The 20,600-nt window shown below is 46.8% G+C and overlaps 1 protein-coding gene and 1 pseudogene across 13 annotated transcripts in view; both read right to left on the reverse strand.

The window, feature by feature from the left end:
• Positions 1-20,600, reverse strand: part of LOC146789924 (ATP-binding cassette sub-family F member 2) — a 1,015,916-nt gene that overhangs the window by 323,965 nt on the left and 671,351 nt on the right. The gene's annotated exons all lie outside the window — the stretch shown is intronic.
• LOC146789925 (high mobility group protein B2 pseudogene) overlaps positions 3,083-20,600 on the reverse strand; it is a 61,551-nt pseudogene continuing 44,033 nt past the window's right edge.

Below are 20,600 nucleotides of genomic sequence, written 5' to 3' on the forward strand. Positions count from 1 at the left end.
TTAGCGAGAGTGAGTCAGTGAGTCAATTAGTGATAGAGAGTGAGTCTGTGAGAGTGAGTCAATTAGGGAGTGAGTTAGTGAGAGTGAGTCAATTATCGTGAGAGTGACTCAATTAGTGAGAGTGACGTAGAGAGAGTGAGTCAATTAGTGAGAGAGTGACTCAGTGAGTGAGTCAATCAGCGAGTGAGTCATTGAGAGTGAGTCAATTAGTGACAGTGAGTTAGTGAGAGTGAGTAATGAGAGAGAGAGTGAGTGAGTGAGTCAGTGAGTGAGTCAATTAGTGAGAGTGACTCAGTGCGAGTGAGTAAATTTGTGAGCAAGTGAGCCAGTGAGTGAGTTAATTATTGAGAGTCAGTGAGAGTGAGTCAATTAGTGAGTCATTGAGAGTGAGTCAAATAGTGAGTGAGTCAGTGAGAGTGAGCCAGTGAGAGTGAGTCAAATAGTGAGTGAGTCAGTGAGAGTGAGTTTGTGAGAGTGAGTGTGAGAGAGAGGCAATTAGTGAGAGTGAGTCAATTAGTGAGATAGTGACTTACTGAGTGAGTTAATTAGTGATAGAGTGACTCAGTGAGAGTGAGTTAATTGCGCGCGCCTCGCGTTTAAAGTTTTAGAAAATAAGGAAAAAAAATACAAGCCCGGCGGAGCATGGGGCGCGCGCTTGGGGGCGGGTGAGCATATTCCAGGCGGGGGAGCGGACCCTTTGCAGTCCTCCCCAAAAGGCGGATTGCATCCGCAGAAAGTGATGCGTGTCACTTTGCAACCCTTTGGTTCATTCTGATGTGATTGATATGGTGCATGTGAAGCCAGGGGTGTCATGGAGCACTCTGATGTTATTGGTAAGGTGCATGTAAAAGTCTGTGAATGTATGTAAGTGAGTATGTCAAAGTATGTGTTATGTTGTCTGTTTGACTGCAGCAGCGACATGAGCAATATATGAAACGCTATGTACAGAAAAAAGCAGCGTAGGTAACAGAGAGAAATCAGTGGAATGAAAGTGAATTTAGTGTTTTGAAAGCAAAGCAGATAAAGGGGTGAGAGGGAAAGAAAGGCTCCAAAATAGTGTTAGATTAAAGTTATGTCAGTATACCGAGAATTAGAGAAGGAAGAGTGAGAGAAGGGAAGAGACAATAAGGTAGTGGAGTGTGTGCTGTTGTAAGTGAGTGATGGGATGAAGCTGCAAAATGGAAATGACAGTTTCCTTATAGAAACATTCTGTGCAATGGGCTGTGTTCCCGAATCTAACTTAAAATGTGTGAAATGCTAAAAATAATCAAACACCTTTAGGATAAAATATGTTTTATGTTAATACTGTGCAAGATAGAATCCGTTAAAAAAGTACAGGTTTTTGGTGGATCAGAAAAATTTGAGTTTGGCGTAAATTAATTGCCCTTAGAGGGGAAACATCAATTAAGGCGGATGTCTGTGTGTTGCTTTTGCTCTGTGTTTGTTTTCTTTTAAACACGTCTAAATCCTAAATCATTCATCAAGCAGGATGGCTTTGTCTATGTTGCGCGCCAGTGGCGCCTGTTGTCTGTTTCCAGCAGAGAGGCTGGAGTCCTGGAGAAGCAGGATGCAAGCGCTGTTATAGGAGAAAGGAGGGGTTAATCAAAGAGGATGGCTCTGTCGGCCTTGTGCCACAGTGGCGCCTGTTGTCTGTTCCCAGCTAACACTTGCTAATTGAGCATTGTAGCTGTGGAAATGAAAGACTGACACAGAGATGTGCATTATAAGAGCGTACATGGAATGTAGAGGGTGGTAGATGGTGACACAGTGAGGTTCCACTGTCCAGCATTCTGTGCAGGAGTTGCTGTGGCAGAGGAGCTGGACATATCTGTTTCCTTTATGACTGAAGCTTACAAAATAAAGAAGGCTGTTTGTATGTCCCTGCCACCTGCCTCATTACTCCTGTGTAAGGAAGCTTTACACCGCACACCTACACTCACTAGACAATAATATGAAGTAAACTACAGTTTAAAAATGGTGCACAGCAAAATACTGAGATGCAGTGGTCATTTTGGAATCATGATGTCGTTTGATGACATATGCTTAATTATGTAGTGCACATTGTTCTGTAATGTGTGCTATTGCAACCATATACAAATGTATTAAGTGCTTCTCCCAAAGATAGGGCTGTAAAAATTCACAGAGTAAAGATACAGTTGTACCACTTTCTTCACTGACAGAAGAAAAACATTAGTTAACAATAAATTATTCTTTCAGTAAGAATAGTGGTTTGTTTTATTTTTGAACACCTACTATATTCACAATGTTTTCTGGAAGCAACATTTAGGTGATAGCTGGAATTTTGTATATTTTGTTATGCTTCAGACTGATGAGAACTATTGCTTGACCGCAGCCACTAGTTAGTCCTCAGACATCAAAGGAAGTGAACATACAATGACAAACTATGTGCACCTGCAAGTGAATTTCACACGTGTTGTTTGTATGGGAAGACACTGCAATTTCACCTCCCCTTACTCTCAAACAGCGAGCCCACTTCACAGTAAAGTGCTGATATGTATTACTAATTAGGCACTTCATGTTAATCTAGGCTTACAATCATTTTTCACACATAAATCCATGCTGGCAAAACCTACATTGATTGAAAAAATCAAAGCAAAGGTTTTTTTAAGAAGCACGGACCTGGGTACCTCAACTTAAAATCGGGTGCATCTAAACTCTGGCATTCCTGCTAAGCCGCTTCATGTCAGTGAGACAAGGAAAATGCAATTGTCTTTTGTGAAGACAACACTAGGCAACCTTCTTAGAGAGTCAATGAAACGTGAAAAAATAGTTTTACTTGAAGACGTGTGCAAGGCCTGCTTGCATTTTTCAGAAGAACTAGGGGGTCAAAACATGTGCCTTTCTTCCTTTCCAGAGACTTATTCCGAATTCATGCAGTTGAGTCACTGCAGTTGTAGTTTCTATATCCCCTATTATGGTAACAGCTATGTGTTATCTGGTTACCCTAAGTACCATACCATATACTGCAGGTATTATTGCCATAGAAGTGCAAAAAAGCGATACCTGGCTGCATAATCAACTCTTTACAGCTATATAAAGAAAAATATCAGACAATATCATCTCAGCAGCTGATCACCATGGCTCTTGCAGCAAGAGGTGATCCAGGGAGAGGCTGAGCCTGGCTGAGCGGGGGAGGTGGGAGGGAGGTGCGAAGTGGTGGGAGGGCACCCTACGGAGAAATGCAAAGCGTCCAAGCTGCAAGCAAAACATAGCGGAAGAGTCTACACCGGGCGACCGATGAACTCCTTAACCTGGCAGCAGGGGTGGGAGGAGAGTTCCATAGGCAGCCTGTGTTTGGTGGTGGGAGGGCAGCCTACGGGGAGATGGAGCTTAATAGTTGAAAGCACGGCGCTTAGGAAATAGGCGCCACGCTGAATAATAGTGTGAAGTTAAACAAGCATTTGCAGTGCAATAGGTCTCGCATTTATACGAGTTTGAGCTATTGGCATTGTAAATGACAATGCCTTTTATTTGTTTTAAAAACCCACACATAAAAGGCATTGCCCTTTACAGTGCCAATAGTTCAAACTCTTAACTGCGAGACCTATTGCATTGCAAATGCTGGTTTCTTTTGTCTGGTTCTCGTTTCTTCCTCAACATCAGCTAGCCCGTTCCTCGGTCCTGGTTGCACAGTAATTGTATATTTAAAAGTGCCTTGTATTGTCGGCCCTAGCCACTTAAATACAGTTAGCTATTTTTTTACTTCATTTTGCAAACTCCTAGTTTACGGTGTACGTTTTGTTCCTATTATACACAGCATCCTGTTAAATCAGTTGCACAGGGAATATCTTTGTACCTCTGAAAATATGCTCTTGTCAACTCTGCCTCTTCTGCACACACAAGTGGTGTTCTAGTGCTGTCTCTGGTTGTGTGGGTTAGATGAATGTATATCCTCACGCTTTGAGAGGAGTATTCCAACAAACTACAACATCTAAATGATGTAAGGGTTGCAAAGTTTAGATACAAACTAACTTAGTTATTTGCAGCTTTCTTTAGCCACTTTACTAGGAAGATGTAAGCGCACTTTACAGATAACTAGGAAGATAAAAATGCTAAACAGTAAGAAACAGTGCCATGGAACAGAAAACAGTTAGAACAGACTAGACATAGTTGTATGTATTATATAATATGTTGTATTGTAAGATATAGCGCTCAAAACCCGCTGAAGAGCTTGTCTTCATGGGTAGCATGTTACACCACGTAAGGCAATGATCTTCAAACTTTTCAATGCCATGCCACTCCTGTGGGGGGGGGAAAAAATCATCAAAGTCCCGCTCAAAAATGTTCACAATTATTCTAATATACTGGCAATGTTTAAATATGTCTAGACTTATTTAAACATTGCAGTTAAGTTCTGATGCAGTTTTAAAATTCCAATCAAATACATGATTGCCAAACATACTATTCTTGTCAAGCAGGCCTTACTAACGTGTAAAAGTATCCACAGTGCGATTATTAGAAATGGGGGTGGAGGGTTTGAAGAATATTTGGAGTCTCTTCCTTTTTGAGGAGAACAATGAGAGAGCTAGGGAGGCAAGGGTGCGTCCGTATCCCCTGTAATATATATGAGTTTAATAAAAAATGGACGAACCCAATGATGTTGGTATGGTCACTGGCAAGCAGTGCTTGGGAACCCACTAGGTAAGTAAAAGGCCCCTCACACACCAACCTAGTTGGTGTCATGCTTCATCATAGGGGCCCCAACCGGGTGGCCGAGCGCCTCCCGGTTGTGCTGCAACGCCTGACTACAGCGGAGCTGGTGTGGTGTGATAATGTGATGTGGTGAAGAATTAAGAATTAAAAATACCTCAGAATCCTTGCCGAGGGAAATTTATTAATGGCGGCTCAGGATATATTAAAATTAGAAATTATGTGAAGCAACTATCGAAAAAGATTCAATTTCAGGTAGTTGGCTATGTGGGTGGTCTACATGTTTCAGCCCTCCTCAGGATGTGCGGGGCTTTCTTCAGGACCAGGAAGTGCAGTGAGTGGCAAAATAGGGCCACGTGAATAGTGAAAAAATAAAAGGGTGATTTACCTACACACTCGCTAAGGTGTGTGGAAGCGATATCAGCTCATTGGCAGACAACGCAGCGAAAAACCTGTGGGAAAGAAAAGCACAATACACAGACATAGATAGCAAATGATGCTAGGAATCGCAACAGATAAAATGCAATCTTTTACTGACTGTGAAAGGATCATTGTTGGCAGGTGGTCGTACAAGTGGCAACACACGCGCTGTGACATGCGGCTATTTGGCTGGTGCTTCACGATGTTAAGTGGTACGTCCTCAGTGAGCTTAACAGTGAGGCCAGCAGGGAGCGTGTGGACTGTCCTCGTGGGGTGCCTGAATGGTGCGGCAGGCAACTAACAATGGTCATGCTGTGTAGCCACTGGCTAAAATAGCCGGGCTGGATCGCAAAGAGTGAGCGATGGTGCGATTTGCAAGTTAAATAGGCTGTGCGTATACCAAGCTACGTGTAGGGTACAATGTACAGTAGTGGGGCGATTACCCTTTGGTGACGCGCTACAAATAAAAATTAAAGGAAGGAATATTACACTATGGCTGAGTATTGATCGCTGATCAGGAAGGGGAGGAGTGCGCTCCTCGTAACACAGTTTCTGCGAATGAACGAAACAAAGTCAAGAATGGGCAGTAATAGCAATCGAGTAGCCCGGCAATGCCCGTAATTAACAACGCGCGTCACCTTACTTGGTCAGAGAGCAGCACCCGCTAGGCACCTACTGTGGTCTCCCGGCTCCTGGATGGTGTGGAGTCTGTGGTTGTTGGGGAATATAAGGGAACGGGAGCCATTGCCTACGTGCTGATAGTCCGGTGATCGCGGGTGGAGCAGAGTAGTCTGCGCATGTGTCAGACCGGAATACTGATTGTCTGTGCTTGCGGAAAGGGAGTGCTTGGGGCGCATATGCGTCCAGAATGCTAATCAGGCGCGCATGTGCAGAGGACCAAGAGTGTGCACTCGCTGCAAAAAACGGAGTGATAGTAGGGCTAATTGAGGTACTGAGGCAAGGGTGATTAGTAGCAGGCTGGTATTTGGGCAATAGCTGTTATGCCTAAAAATGAAAGGGCCATGCTGTTTGATGTGGGGATATGGATAGTGTTTAAACAGGTATTATCCTGCTTTGAATGTTATCGTTCAGTCCAGTTATGTGGCTAGAAAGGCGATAAATCCATCTTTGCTCTTGTTCGAAAAGGCGGCTCTGAATATTGGGTAGGTTGTTGTCCAGGGCTTCCAGGATGACCCATCTCATGTCGTTGGTGGTGTGGCCTTTCTCCAAAAAATGATTCGTCATTTTGGTGATGTTTTTCTTGCAGCGTATCGTGCTGCGATGTTCGCAAATCCTAGTTTTCACCTTTCGGGTGGTCATGCCAATATAGACAAGGTTGCATGGGCACGTTATTCGGTACACCACATTTTCAGTGTTGCAATTCGTGTGTTTGCGAAGTTCCCATGTTTTACCGGGTTCAAGGTGCAGGCTTTTGGTCGTTTCTGTGATATGGCAGACGCTGCAGTTGCCGCAGGGAAAATGTCCTTTGATGTTAGGAAGGCCCCAGGCGTTGAGGACCGTAGTGGTGGGCCTGGGAAGGGGTAGTGGTCTTGTGGATACAACAGTGTCTTTGATGGTGAGGGCTCTTTTGTTGGATAGGAGTGGAGGTTCCCAATTGAGTTTGCCCGTGTTTTCCCTGCGGCAACTGCAGCGTCTGCCATATCACAGAAACGACCAAAAGCCTGCACCTTGAACCCGGTAAAACATGGGAACTTCGCAAACACACGAATTCCTTCGCAGAAACTGTGTTACGAGGAGCGCACTCCTCCCCTTCCTGATCAGCGATCAATACTCAGCCATAGTGTAATATTCCTTCCTTCTTCCTTTAATTTTTATTTGTAGCGCGTCACCAAAGGGTAATCGCCCCACTACTGTACATTGTACCCTACACGTAGCTTGGTATACGCACAGCCTATTTAACTTGCAAATCGCACCATCGCTCACTCTTTGCGATCCAGCCCGGCTATTTTAGCCAGTGGCTACACAGCATGACCATTGTTAGTTGCCTGCCGCACCATTCAGGCACCCCACGAGGACAGTCCACACGCTCCCTGCTGGCCTCACTGTTAAGCTCACTGAGGACGTACCACTTAACATCGTGAAGCACCAGCCAAATAGCCGCATGTCACAGCGCGTGTGTTGTCACTTGTACGACCACCTGCCAACAATGATCCTTTCACAGTCAGTAAAAGATTGCATTTTATCTGTTGCGATTCCTAGCATCATTTGCTATCTATGTCTGTGTATTGTGCTTTTCTTTCCCACAGGTTTTTCGCTGCGTTGTCTGCCAATGAGCTGATATCGCTTCCACACACCTTAGCGAGTGTGTAGGTAAATCACCCTTTTATTTTTTCACTATTCACGTGGCCCTATTTTGCCACTCACTGCACTTCCTGGTCCTGAAGAAAGCCCCGCACATCCTGAGGAGGGCTGAAACATGTAGACCACCCACATAGCCAACTACCTGAAATTGAATCTTTTTCGATAGTTGCTTCACATAATTTCTAATTTTAATATATCCTGAGCCGCCATTAATAAATTTCCCTCGGCAAGGATTCTCAGAGGTATTTTTAATTCTTAATTCTTCACCACATCACATTATCACACCACACCAGCTCCGCTGTAGTCAGGCGTTGCAGCACAACCGGGAGGCGCTCGGCCACCCGGTTGGGGCCCCTATGATGAAGCATGACACCAACTAGGTTGGTGTGTGAGGGGCCTTTTACTCACCTAGTGGGTTCCCAAGCACTGCTTGCCAGTGACCATACCAACATCATTGGGTTCGTCCATTTTTGATTAAACTCGTCTCTTCCTTTTTGACACCTTCTCCCAGTCTGGAAATAAATGTCAAAAGATGTTAGCAATGTCCCATTACAGGGCAACTTACTGTCGCTCATCTTTTTCAGCTGAAAACAAAGCACTGTTCTCAGCATAATGCTTCTTTTGGCAAGAGCCTGACCCGGATTCACTTGAGGCCCAGTTTAAAGATCACTGGCGTAGGGTGTGGTTGGAAGGATGTGGTCTTTGTTTTAATCCTATGTGTGAAGTTTTTCCATGTGGTGCGCGGTGACTACCGAGGTGCAGATATTAGGTTAATGGGACGCAATGCTTAGGAGTGTGATGGATGAAGTGTGAGATGGGCGCGCAGTTTATGGTTTTCGGTAAGGTGGCAGCTCTGCATTGCCCTTAATGGGATTTCTTATGTTCATAGTCCATTTGCCTAATTACTGTCTATTCTGAAATATTTTGTTTAAAGTTAATGTTCCTGAGCAGGCGTTGATATATACATGTTTAGTTTTCAGTATCTTTAACTGATTTGTGCTACACTAATTCTCCTTTGCTCCACTCTTCTATAGCAGTTACTTGTGTTTGAACCAAGTACTTGCTGCAAAAATAGCCACTTGGTGGCTTTTAAAAGTAATTTCTTACCTAACACCCGCTAACTGTAACCAGAGGCGCCACTAGAGCCAAATTTCGGGGGGGGGGGGGGGCGGGGGGGGTAAGCAAAAATTTCGGGGGGGGGGGGTGAATCTTTAAACAGTAGGCAGAGTGGCACTGATTCAGGGTGGGGGGGGGCTGAATCTAGGCAGAGTGGAGCCGCAGGGGCTCTTAGAAGGGGGGAAACAGCGAGGCCTCATTTACAAACAAATGGTCTTTTAAAGACCTGTGAAGTGCTCGGGCGCGGCTTTGTGTCTGCCCGGGAAGAGGTCTCATCCCGGGCCGCCACACACGACAGGGGGGGGGGGGGGCTGAAGCCCTTTGAGTTCAATGGGTGTTGCGCGCCTGACTGTAACCCCGCTTTGGCTGTATGGCTATGATGTAAAATACACCCCACCTGCTGTTCAGAATAGAGGTTCATTTATGCAGTGGTGCCCTCAACCCTTGTGCACCGAGAGGTGCAGCATGTCGGGGGTAGGATGCGATCGCGGAGTTGTGTACGTGTTTATCCAAGTACCAGAATATCTATGTGCATCCGATGAGGAGAGTGGTGCACTGGCAGACCTGTGGGAGTGTTTATACGAGTACTAGAATATCTGCGTGTACAGCCGGTCAGGAGAGAGGTGCACTGGCAGAGCTGTGGAGGTGATTATCCGAGCACTAGAATATCTGTGCAGGCAGCCGATCAGGAGAGGGGTGCACTGGCAGCGCTGTGGGGGTGTTTGTCCGAGTACTAGAATATCTGTGTATGCAGCCGATCAGGAGAGAGGTGCACTGGCAGCGCTGTGGGGGTGTTTATCCGAGTACTAGAATATCTGTATGTACAGCCGGCCAGGAGAGAGGGGCTCTGGCAGAGCTGCGGAGGTGTTTGTCAGAGTACTAGAATATCTGTGTGTACAGCCGATCAGGAGAGAGGTGCTCTGGCAGAGCTGCGGAGGTGTTTATCCGGGTACTGGAATATCTGTGTGTACAGCCGATCAGGAGAGAGGTGCTCTGGCAGAGCTGTGGAGGTGTTTATCCGGGTACTGGAATATCTGTGGGTACAGCCGGTCAGGAGAGAGGTGCACTGGCAGAGCTGTGGAGGTGTTTATCAGAGTACTAGAATATCTGTTTTACAGCCGGTCAGGAGAGAGGTGCACCGGCAGAGCTGGGGAGGTGTTTATCCGAGTACTGGAATATCTGTGGGTACCGCCGGTCAGGAGAGAGGTGCACTGGCAGAGCTGTGGGGGTGTTTATCCGAGTACTAGAATATCAGTAGGTACAGCCGGTCAGGAGAGAGGTGCACTGGCAGAGCTGTGGGGGTGTTTATCCGAGTACTAGAATATCAGTAGGTACAGCCGTTCAGGAGAGAGGTGCACTGGCAGAGCTGCGGAGGTGTTTATCCGAGCACTAGAATTTCAGTAGGTACAGTCGGTCAGGAGAGAGGTGCACTGGCAGAGCTGTGGGGGTGTTTATCCGAGTACTAGAATATCAGTAGGTACAGCCGACCAGGAGAGAGGTGAACTGGCAGAGCTGCGGAGGTGTTTATCCGAGCACTAGAATTTCAGTAGGTACAGCCGGTCAGGAGAGAGGTGCACTGGCAGAGCTGTGGGGGTGTTTATCCGAGTACTAGAATGGCAGAGTTGTAATTCAGTTTCAGTGCTTGAATACGAGGTAGTGCAAAAGACCTGGAGAAAAGTAGATTGGCACAGCTTTGGGTTTCAGTTTTGGAATACTGGGAGGTGCACGTGGCTGAAGTGCACGTGCTGTGTGCCTCTCAAGAATCGAACATCCGGGAGAGCTGTAGATCGGTATTAAGAGACATTGGCAGAATTAAAGCAGAGTCTCTGCAGGTGATTAGTATGGGTTTAGAAGTGCAACACCTAAGTGTATTGCCTTCTGTACGTGCTACTGTACTGCAGAAGCAGGCTGCACTTTAAATGGAGAGGTGTGGGTGCTTTGGTACAGAGATGTGTGTTGCTGATGGAATAGCAGTGTACTCTAGCTCAAAGCCGAGGTGCGTTGGCAGACGTGTTTAATAACTTGCTTTTCGTAGAAAGCTTAGAAAAGGCTCTTTTGAGGTTTCTATGCACTGCCAGTAATGGGCGCTATCATGCTCAGGTCATCACTGACGAAACAATGAAAGGCAGAGTTGGCCGAGCTGGGATTTGAACTCCTCACCGACATCAGCAGAGCATCTTTGCGGTTACAGTGCGTTGTAGTCCAGTTTGGTACCAGGAGGAGCGGTTACACGCCGGTATTGAGGTGCATTGGCATGGCTCCGAGGAGACTCGAATAATGGGCGTTGCAGGTAAGAGCGTGGTAGACTGAGGTAAGAAGAGGTGGGGGGGCTGCAATTGGAGAGATGACGACGATGAGGTAGGAAAGAAAGAATTCTAGGGAGGAAACCATGAATTGAATAAGGATCGAGCAAACAGGGAAGGCTGGCATATGGTGACCACTTTGGCGGCCGCTTTGATGTTATCAGTGGCCGCGCGGCTCACTGAGAACATCAAAGCGGCCGCCAAAGTGATCAGCAGGCTGCCAAATGGTGCGCGCACCCGGCGCACATGCACTGTAGTTGGCGGCCTGAAATGCACTCGTTTGCACTTCCAAATCTCGCTTTCTATAGCTCTCGCCAGAGCAGCGCTAAAGCGCTGGCTCAGGCGAGACCTAAAAAGCGATACCTGGCTGCATAATCACCTCTTTACAGCTATAGGCGGCAACTTTAATTGTGGGGGATGCACTTCCACCTACGTGTGTTGATATTTGGAATGTACCTCATCGTGTTTTCCGGCCTTTTATATGTTAATGTTCTTGCACATTTAAATCTTATGTAGTGGCAATTCACGTTATTTATTGTTTCTCTACTTTCAATATCCTTGAAACATATATTTGCAGTAAATCGCCAAGATATAATCTCAGTACATTTTCCTTAAATACCCCAATCTCGCCTTAATTTTTTTTAAAAGGCACTGTTTAAAATAAGAACTGCGCACTAAAACGCAAGCGGTGTATGGACCGGTTTGTAATGGTTTTCTAAAGATGTGCCTCTAAAATATTATTCTGCTTCATTGACCGATGCAGTTAATTTGTTATTAAAGCTGCATCTTCCTGACATGAGTTTTCTTTATCCTAGCTCTGATCTGTAAGCAGGGTCCCTACAATGATGTGTTGAGTCTGTGCGAAGGGATTGCCTTCCTCTTTTCAACTTGTTTAAAATGTAAACACCCGGCTCTAAAAAAAATATTTTTTTTAAAAAACAGACGCACTGCCCTAGAAGCACGATCATTTCGATGACTGTATAGAATAAAATAGACCCGTGAGACTGTGAGGATCTTAGCGGAAATTCAATGGTCGCCTTTACAGTTGCCTTTCTGATTGGCCAGTGTCCTGGTTATATCAAATCTCCCTCGAAGTGGATACAGTGCTCACCACGATTACCAGAAACAAATGATTTGATCGAAGGAATACATGAAGGGCATATTCCCACACTAGGGTACTTGAAAAGTATATATATCCCTCCTATTTTTTAAACGCCCCTGCTATGCAAACACAGGTTGCTTTAGCCCCTTTCCCCCTCAACACACACAGGAAAGGTGAACATCGAGGACATTTTATGTCACATGGGCAGACCATGGTTTTTAAAGGGCAGCTGGTGAAGAAATACCAGGCATGACACGTTCTAGAACGTACGAGAGGCTACTTTCCCTCAAAAGAAAGAATGCATTTGAAAAACAGTGATGCCTGGTGACATATGCATATTAGCCATTCTATTGAAATTAGTATCAGTTTTCAACACCGCACAAGTTCTTCAATAGGGTGAAAGCAATTGTAATGGCTTTCAGAGTGCGCATGCACGCCTTCAAAGGAGACTGACTACTAGATATTAAACGTTACTCAAACTGTTCGTGGAAAGTATTTGTGCACCAACCGTAAAGTCTCGTGCAGAAGCACGTACAAATCGTGATATTTGAGTTTCCAGCGCTGTATGCCCAAGTCAGTCACCCTAAATGGCTTACACTGTGAGCAGCTATATAAAGAATAAAAATATCAGACAATATCAGCTCAGCAGCTGATCACCATGGCTCTTGCAGCAAGAGGTGATCCAGGGAGAGGCTGAGCCCGGCTGAGCGGTGGAGGTGGGAGGGAGGTGCGAAGTGGTGGGAGGGCACCCTAACCGGAGAAATGCAAAGCGTCCAAGCTGCAAGCAAAACATAGCGGAAGAGTCTACACCGGGCGACCGATGAACTCCTTAACCTGGCAGCAGGGGTGGGAGGAGAGTTCCATAGGCAGCCTGTGTTTGGTGGTGGGAGGGAGGGCAGCCTACGGGGAGATGGAGCTTAAAAGTTGAAAGCACGGCACTTAGGAAACACGCGCCACGCTGAATAATAGTGTGAAGTTAATTAAAACAAGTCCGGCGGAGCGTGGCGCGTGCGCTTGGGGGTGGGGGAGCGAACCCTTTGAAGTGCTCCCAAAAAGTGGAGTGCATGGCGGCACCAAGCGCGTGATTGTTCGCTTTGCGATCGCTTACGCAATATCAAGGCGAGACCTAAAAATGGCTAGAAACCTAACAGAAGGTGCCTCTAGCTGTTACCAAACTCTACATCATTGCAATTTTGACAGCCGTTGGCATGTTAATAGCAGCAAGACAATCTACGCTCACAAGAGAAGTTTGTAAACGTTCAAAGGGTCTGAATCTATTTTTTTCCTTTTTGCAATACAAGCTTGCATGCATACTTTTCCATTGTTACAAAAAACAATTTGAACTAAAATTTGACAACCACAGAGGCTTCAGACTAATTTTAAGTTAGGCATCTTAATAAACCAAACCAGAAAGACTAGGCAAACCGGCATGTCTACCTTCCTTTACCACTCCTTTAGGAAATTCTCGAATTTTTCAGTCATACCTCCACTATTTGTGAAGTGGCCCCTAAATGGGGAAAAATGGCAGTACCTGACCCACACTTCGTGTGATTTACTTCCCAACTTCACGTACTGTTAAGGATCGAGGAGCTTGGGAACAACAAGACCCAAACTTTGGGGGATGGTGAGGTTTTCTGAACAGTAAGGAGAAGTAGCTTTCAGAGCTGAGTCAAAGGAATTATTTTACTATGTACGGCTATCAATGAAGATCTTAGATGGCAGAACAAAGTTATTGCAGAAAAAACGGCAGCTGGCTTCCAGCAGTCGATGTAGAGCTAAATAGAAACAAATGAAAAAAACTTTTGAAAAATGGACGTAATCAATATAGAGGAAAGCGTTTCAGACATCCTTGAATCATCTAACAGATATAAAGAGGGCATTTTAGATTTTACAAAATCCTAACCCCAACCTCATTTGCTCTTCAGAGGCAGAACAGTGAAATGGACAGTAAATACCTGCACTTTACTATTATTCAATTCATGCACTGTCCTCAGAATAACTTAACATTCCGCCTATAAACCATGAAGACTTCTCATCTCCAATCTGAAGATCTTGAAGATCTCTGTACTCATAAAAGCCAGGCGCTACCTCCCTGTGAAAAAGTGCCATCTTTCATGCATGGTATGCCCCCACTTTTTGCTGAATTGCTGATGTACTTTGAGTGTGCCCTGGGATCCTACCAATCAGGTACCCAGGGCTTGTGTTCCTTCCCTAAAACTGCATTGAAGCCTACACCCAATTGGCATCTCTGGCCACATGTCAGCCCCTGGTAAATGGTACCCTAGGTACCCAGGGTACTGTGACCAGAGAAGGCCCTAAGGGCTGCAGCACTTATTGTGCCATCCTTAGAGGCCCTGTACCCTGACACACAGCCTTTGCAGGCTGAGTGTCCTGGTGCAGAACAAAACAGTTGACATGGCACACATCCCTGTGTGCCATGCCCACAACCACACTGCCCTGGTATACCTCTGTCACCCCTCTAACTGGGTGCCCTATGCCAATGGTGTGGGTACAGGTGCATGAGCCCTGTACCCCTACAGTAACCAGGTCCATTCCTAGGCACTGTAAGTGCAGTGCTGCCATTAAGAGTATATGGTGCTGGGAGGTCGTCATCACGAACTCCACAGCACCATGATGGCTCCACTTAAGACTGAGAAGTTTGGTATCAAACTTCTCAGCACATTAAATCCCACACTGGCATCAATGTGAGTTTAATGTAAAATGCACGACAGAGGGCAACTTAAAGTTTCCCCCTGAAACTAACCCACAATCCACGTCCTGCCTGGGAGGCTGCCACCCAGCAGACATGTTGGACCCCTGGGTAGAGAGCCTTCCGCTCTCCTGGTCCTGCAACAATGCACATCCTGGGCGAGGTGCTAGGTCTCCTCCCCAGGATGGGCAGGGGAAGCTTCAAAGGCCTACCGCCTTTGTGAGCTTCCCCAGGCCACTTGCTGTACTCAGCAACTGGCCCCACTGGTTCTAACCCCCACTCTGGCGGGAAGACTGGCGGGAAAGCCCAAGTGAGGAAAGAGGGTGTGCCAGCTTCTGCCAACCCCACCACTCAGGTGGGGCAGGCAAGGTGAAGCACAACTCCGGGCTCTTGCCATCTTGAGGATGGGGTGCCCTGCCCAATCAGGACTAGGCTCCTGCCCCCCTCCCACAGGAGAGTGGCAGGATAGGGGATGTACCCACCCCAAGGAAGGGACCCATTGGTCCCTGACTACTACCTACTTGTAATGCCCCTAAATTTAGTATTTAGGGGCACCCTGAACCTTCCTTCCTCAGATACCGAATCCAAAACAAGCAAGAAGAATAATAAGAAAGACGACCTGCCGTGCAGCTGCTAACAAGGACGACACCAACTGACTTGGCCCCAGCCCTACAGGCCTGTCGACCCTCGAACCTGCTCCTGCTAACACCCGGCGTCTCCAGTGGTCAGCAACCTCGAAAACCCCGGAGAACCTGACTGCCTTGTGACTCTTAGAGACTGGGACTGCCACGAGCAGTGGTTCTGCTCAAAGCAAGTAACAAACCCCTGGTGCCAGCCAGGAACCGCAACTCCTGTACACTCTGCACCCACCGAGCCCGGACTGTTCCTGAGTGGACAAAGACCACGAGGACGTCCCCGCGGCGACTGTGACCCAGTATCCAGCACCCAAGGACCCTCCTCGACGCTCCTGACGACGCCTGCAGCCTTAGAACCAGGGTACCCTACAACCGCGACAAGCAGAGGGTAAGATTTCCTGATGCCACAAGGCACCTCTGCACCCGGCGCCCTGCCGCCCCCTGTGCCAAACTCCTGGGTGCCTACCTAACCTACAGCACCTGAAGAATCTCCATCCCTGAGCTTGCAGCCTTTGTTCATCTGGTAGCATCTCTACTGAAATCCACTGAGTGCCCGACGGCTCAAAAGCACCCTGCACCCAACCGCCTGAGTGCCCCTGGAAGTGCAACCTCTATCCTATCTTACTTCCTCACTTGCCCTGAGTGAGTGACCAGGAGCCCAGCTCCCACAGTCGCGTGGCACGCCACCAACCAAAGGCCCCCTGCCTGCCATAGGCTAACATTGGGCCTAACTCTCTCTGCACCCTGCTGCCCCTGTGCTGCTGAGGGTGTAACAACCACCTACCTGACCCTGGGGGCCACTTCCGCCCGTTTCCCCCCCCCCCCCCCCCCGAGTCTATGCCCAGAACCTTAACTCTGCCAGACGAGTACTTACCTGAAAGCCGATAACCTACCTTTGCTCCATAGGGTAACAGAAGAATTTTCAAGTGAAACGGGTCAAAGTGTGGGTGTTGGAAACTTTAAAATATTCACAAAAAATCAGCTGGTCAACGAAAACTAAATTACCCACCTGTTATCAGGAGAGATCCCAGTGCTGGATCTTGGTGCCCAGCACAGACCACGATAAGTAATTACAACTGTACTTACAGCTAACTTGATTTTCCTCCATAGGATAACATTGCCTGGTTTTTGCCAGAAATTCTTTTAAGTGTCGATTTTTGAAACAAATATTCCTTAAAAAGCACCTGTGTAACAAAAACGGATTCTTTCAACTGTTTACAGGAAATGCCCCAGGGATGAATCCCGGATTCAACCCAGAGTAAGAATATCTTACACAAAGTAATTGAAATTGCATTTACTTAAAAATTCCCATTGAGCTCAAGGTTATAATTGTGTTTGAATTGTGTTGCCTATTGCAACAACTGTAACTATTGAATTTAAAAGTCTACTGCTTAAAGTATACAACCACAGATTTTTATTCTGAGAAAGTATTTTGATACCTATTGTTGGTTCTAAAATAAAACTATATATTGTTATATACAAAACAATTGGCCTAGAGTTCAGTTCTTGAGTGTCTGAGACCATTTGCTGACAGTGTGTGTAACAAATGCTTTACACTGTCCTCTGATACTGCCTTACTGTCCGACCAAGCTACCACTTTAGAGAGTAAGGTTATATCTAACTTTAGCCTCTGCCAAACCTCTGGGGACTCTGGACTGTGCACAATGAACCTTACTTTGGTGCAGTATATACAGAGCCACTTTCTTACACTCCCTACTTTACCTCTTTAGCTAATGGCACATTGCAAAATACAGATATTGGTGGAGAGGATCATGAGCGGTCTCACTGTTCACACTGTGGATCAGATGGACTGAGTCCTGCTTTCCAGGGACTCTCATTGTCCTAATCTATCTCCTGAAAAATGACTTCTCATTTTTCTAATTCAGTTTTGATTGTTACCCCACATCTTTCCTCCTGTCCTCACCTGCTCCCAGATATTTCTCTAGCAGTCTCTCCCCATCTGCTAGGCAGATGCCCAAGGCAGACTGCACAAAGCACTATTGCTCTGTCTAGTCCGATATCCGTGCCATCGTAAGACCACACAACTCTCAAGGCTCCTTAATCCCTGCCTCTATCTTGCTGCCTCCGTTCCTCTTTCCTGGCCTCTTTTATAGTTATCCTACCCGGTCATGGCTCTCAGCTCTTGTAAGCAACATTATGGTCACTCAAACTGCTATACAAAAAAGCAACATAACTATGGACAGTAAGAGCCAAAAACAGAAGTAACTTCGCTTTGAAATTCCAAATTAATATTTTGTTTCCTATAAAACACTGCTGAGTTTCTCACATTAGGCCTTATGAGGTCCCTCATTCTCCCTGCTGGTCCTATCTTGGTCAGTATTATCTATACTCAGTGATCTATCCACAACAGCAAGCTGAAACAAAGGGGTCTTTCATACCTGAAATTGAGAAGGAATAAGCAATCTTGACTGCCCTTCTCTTCAACATCCACTGTGGAAATTTAGTTCGTATCTGAACATTATCTGCGCCATGTTGTCTCTCCCCAAGCGCCACACGCAGAAAACGCGCGACGGCCATTTTAGGCACCATGGTCTCATTGCCGATCGCCAGCGCGTCCCTCAGGCGCTGCAAACATCCCCCCCGCGCGCCGGCCAACCCCCCGCTCTCTCATACATGGGCCATAAATCCTCTCCTTCTGAGCGACCCTGCCATGGAACCACATCCCGCGCCTGACCAACACCTCCTTTCATCCCATACATGGTCACACATCCTTTTGATAACCCCCTTCCTCTGCGCCCGATTGTCCGAACCGATCCCAGGCCATCACCTAGCCCTGCGGATGCAGTTTATTGCCCCTACTGTAAGGGAAACACCTCACATCAAAGGGATTGCAGTAGATCAAGGCCCCCACCCCCTGAGACCCGACCAGTCGCACACACCCCCGGGAATTGGCGGAATGTCCAGCTGTGTGATAGCCATCTCCTACTGTGGGTGGGGTGGGGACTTCCACTGTAGTTATGTGTGGGAGCGGATCCGAGCCGGGGATTCCGAGGATGTTCTTTCATGCATCAAAGCAATCTCAAGAATGTGCCATGTACAATAAACCGGTAATAAAGTCAAAAATGTGTGTATAAAAGAGACCGGGTCTCAGAGATGCAGAGAGAGCACCTCGAGACAATACCTTGCTGTCCGATCTGATGTGTTCTGCTCCGACGGAATAAAACTTTGTTTCCTGCCTTCCAGTCTCCGGCGCCTGCCTCTTTTGTTGGTTAATCATCGAATGGTATAAGAGGCGATTACCGCCGGGCAATACTTGAAAGGTTATCGACTGAAACTGCCGCTACCATTTAACAATTGGCGTCCCAAACGTGGGGCCCATCAGCGACACGTGGATCCAACGGGAGAGGTCCCGACGACAGAGTGAACGACTGCAACGATCGGGAAGAGCTCCTGCCTGATAGACCCTCGTCTGGCAGCCGATCATCCGAACTTCACTGGTTCCGAACAGACCTCTCTCGAGTGATCTACGGTCCTGACTGGGAACCATCAGGAGTGCCGCGGCAAATACGGAGAGTAGAGGACGATCGGGCGCTGGAGGCGGAAGACGAGAAACTGTCCATGCGGTCCGGGTAAGGTCGTGTAACACGACAAATTGCGAAACGATTGATTGATTGATTGAAAATACTAGTATTGCTTATTTGAGTGTTCTTTTTGAGATATTCGCTGCCTACAAACGGGGAAGAGTAGAAATACTCTCTCCCTTTGCAGATAGTGAAGGGTAGGTAACGCGGACTTTTATCCCCCTTTGTAACCTGTCGTGCCTATTTTTCTCCCCACTGATTGATTGTCCGAACATTGATTGTTTTTGACGAATAGTGCTTTTTGAGATATTCTCTGTTTGCAAATAACGTAGAATAGAAATATTCTGTCTAGTCTTTGCAGATAGTGAAGGATAGGTAACGCAGACTTTTGTCCCCCGTTGTAACCCGTCGTGCCTATCTCTTTCTCACCATTTGATTGTTTGATTGTCCGAACACTGGTTGTTCGATATTGGTTCTTTGGAGGTATTCTCTGCTTACAAATAACGTGGAATAGAGATATTCTGTCTAGTCTTTGCAAGCAGTGAAAAGATAGGTAGTGCAGACTTTTGTCCCCGTTGTAACCCGTCATGCCTATCTTCTCCCCACTGATTGGTAGTTGGTTCTGCCCGGACCGCTTATTAGAGATGAACCATCCGGCTCCACTGGAAGGCACCCCTAATAAGGACATGTTTACTAAATATGGACTAGTCGCTGTAGCTTATAGCAAACTATGGCATAAATATACAAAGAAGGACTCCGAAAGTCAGTGGCCACTGATGGGATCCTTTGATGACCATAAAATAGAAACGCTAGAAATAGCTCTACGTAGCAATAAAACGACGCCCACTATGCTCGACAGTATCGGCATGTGGCGCAAAGAAACAACGCAACGGAAAAAGAGAGAAGTAGTAAAGGCAGAAAAAGAGCTACGAAAGGCAGCTCACCTTGTCGCTAGAAAGTTAGAGGAAGAAATAAAGGAGAGAAAGGAAGCTAAGCAAAAACAAGAATCTGAAACGTCAGGCCAGTGCCCTGTTAAGACCCCCTCTACGCTCTACCCTGAGTTGCCTTCCAAGCAACGGGCGAACGATGAATTGCTATTAGGTCCTCCGATCATCTACATGCCCCCTCCATACGCTTCCTCCCAACCTATAGTGCAGCACCCACAACCCCCGAACGCAAGCGAAAGCAGTACCAGGGCCTCGGTCCTCACGGCCTCCGCCCCGGCCGAGCCTCTTGTACTGAACACAACGTTAGCAATAACGTTAGATGACCCCGAGACGAGAAAGAAAGATTCCGCCAGAATGAATCGGCTAACTAAGGGTGAACGAGCCGAAATCGATAAGGTAGTGAGAACACTATTAGAACGGAAGGAAAGTGAGGAATATGTGACAGATATGTATAACTCGTATGCTGACAACCACAGACGACACTTTGTCGTACGACTTTGTTATCACACTCTGAATGCCTATGAGGATAGGTACCAGGATAGAGGTCCCGAAGGCTTAGCAACCTTGTATAGAAAGGTTGATATTGGGGAAGAGGGAGAGGGCGATGTGACGGACCTCTTCACACGTACACTCGAAGTCTTCCGACATCTTAAAGAACACAGGCAGACAACCAAGACAGAAACCCCCATAGCGACTGAACCCCAGGCAGGAAAAGCGGATACCATGATGCCCATCAAGAAAGCCGCTCCTTACTGGGTCCCCCCACGAGGTCAGGGAACACAATATGACATCAACCACCAAGATGCGAAGGGAAGGGTTGTATATAACTGGG

Source organism: Triturus cristatus, chromosome 10, assembly GCF_964204655.1.
Source record: "Triturus cristatus chromosome 10, aTriCri1.1, whole genome shotgun sequence".
NCBI classification, from domain to species: Eukaryota; Metazoa; Chordata; class Amphibia; order Caudata; family Salamandridae; genus Triturus; species Triturus cristatus.